We start from the raw sequence: 2,033 nt of genomic DNA, 5'->3' as shown, positions 1-2,033 counted from the left end.
AATCTGCACCACTGCAGGCACCCCCGCCCCCCCCCCCCCCCCCCCCGGGAATCTCCCCCCCCGCGGGCCCCCCCCCCCCCCCCCCCCCAGCCGCCCCGGGCAGGGGTGGGGGGGACGCAGGGGGGCGGACCGAGGTCCGCCAGGCGGGCTAGGCGCCCAGCGCGCAGCTCAGCGTCCGTCCGTGCGGGCCGCCCCGGGTCCGCGCGGCCCGGGGCTCCAGCGCCCCGCCAGCGACCTCGAGCGAGGCCCGCGGCGCGCCCGGCCCCTCCGCACAGATGGCCACTCAAGTGGAGCAGCTGCAGCCGGCGGGCGCCCCGCTGCTGCAGGCCGAGGAGCACGGCCTGGCGAGGAAGAAGCCGACGCCCAGGCCCAGTCGGTCCCGGGCATAGGCGGCGGTGAGCCGGAAAGCCGCATCCGCAGGCCGCGGCCCGCCTGCGCCAGGCCTGGCCGCGACGGCGCGGAGCGCGAGAGCCCGCGGCCACCCGCAGCTGTGGAAGCCCCAGCGGGGAGCGACGGCGAGGACGGCGGCGGCAGGCGTGACTTCCTGGAGGCACCGCCGCCCAAGGTGAACCTGTGGACGAAGCACGCGCCGCCGCCGGCTGGTGTGAATGGACAGCCGCCTCCAGAACCTTCTGCTCCAGCCAAGGTGATAAGGGCAGCAAGGTTGGTGATTTTGGAGATGCAATCAAGTGGCCTACACCTGGAGAGATAGCCCACAAAAGTGTGCAGCCACAGTCCCACAAGCCTCAGCCTGCTTGTAAGTTACCACCCATGAAGGAGCAGGAGAAAGGAGATGGAAGTGATAGTAAGGAGAGCCCCAAAACAAAGTCAGATGAATCGGGGGAGGAAAAAAATGGGGATGAGGACTGCCAGCGAGGCGGACAGAAGAAGAAAGGGAGCAAACACAAGTGGGTTCCATTGCAAATAGATGTGAAGCCTGAAGTACCCAGAGAGAAATTGGCCTCCCGTCCCACTCGCCCACAGGAACCAAGACATACACCTGCTCTCTGTGGGGAGATGAAAGGATCTGAACCTGCCACCTACATGCCTGTATCTGTGGCCCCACCCACCCCAGCCTGGCAACCAGAGACCAAAGCGGAGCCTGCCTGGCATGACCAGGATGAGACATCGAGTGTGAAGAGTGATGGGGCTGGTGGGGCACAGGCTTCCTTCTGTGGCCGGAAACTCCAGGACTCCCCGCATAACCCGGACACCCCAGTTCAAAGACTTTAGTCAGACACCACAGTTTTACCCCGTGGTGAAAGAAGGACGAACCCTAGATGCCAAGATGCCTTGAAAAAGAAAGACAAGGCACAGCTCGAGCCCCCCCCCCCCTTTGGAAAGTCATGTGGGCTGGGTGATGGATTCTCGGAGGCCCAGGACTACTTCTATTAGCTCCAGTCCTTCAGAGGGAACACCTGCAGTCATCACCTATGGCTGTACCCCTCAGTCACTGCCCAAGGACCAGCATCCTTCCCATGAACTGCTCAAGGAAAATGGCTTCACACAACACGTCCACCACAAGTATCGGAGGCGCTGCCTTAATGAGCGTTTGGGCATTGACCAGTCTCAGGAGATAAACACCCTGTTCTGCTTTTTGGTCCTTCTTCCTCTGAGATCACTTCAATAAATAGAAGTATGAAGAGTTTAAGCAGCTGGCACTGGAGGATGCCAAAGAAGGCTACGGGTACGGTTTGGGGTGCCTTTTTCGATACTACAGTTATGGTCTAGAGAAAAAGTTCCGGCTGGACATATTCAAGGATTTCCAGGAGGAGACAGTGAAGGACTATTAGGCTAGCCAGCTCTATGGATTGGAGAAGTTCTGGGCCTTCTTGAAATATTCCAAAGCCAAAAATTTGGACATTGACGCCAAACTGCAAGAATACCTCGGCAACTTCTGCCGCTTAGAAAACTTCAGAGTGGCCGGGCGTGGTAGTGCACGCCTTTAATCCCAGCACTTGGGAGGCAGAGGCAGGCGGATTTCTGAGTTCGAGGCCAGCCTGGTCTACAGAGTGAGTTCCAGGACAGCCAGG

General features: G+C 60.6%; 1 pseudogene; it reads left to right on the top strand.

The window, feature by feature from the left end:
* Window positions 1–236: 236 nt before the first annotated feature.
* LOC110287618 lies at window positions 237–1,949 on the top strand (annotated as a pseudogene).
* The last annotated feature ends 84 nt before the right edge of the window (window positions 1,950–2,033 follow it).

This window comes from Mus caroli, unplaced genomic scaffold, assembly GCF_900094665.2.
Source record: "Mus caroli unplaced genomic scaffold, CAROLI_EIJ_v1.1 scaffold_16688_1, whole genome shotgun sequence".
NCBI classification, from domain to species: domain Eukaryota; kingdom Metazoa; phylum Chordata; class Mammalia; order Rodentia; family Muridae; genus Mus; species Mus caroli.
The sequence above is the reverse complement of the archived record's forward strand: the minus strand, read 5'-3'. Positions and strand labels throughout refer to the sequence as shown.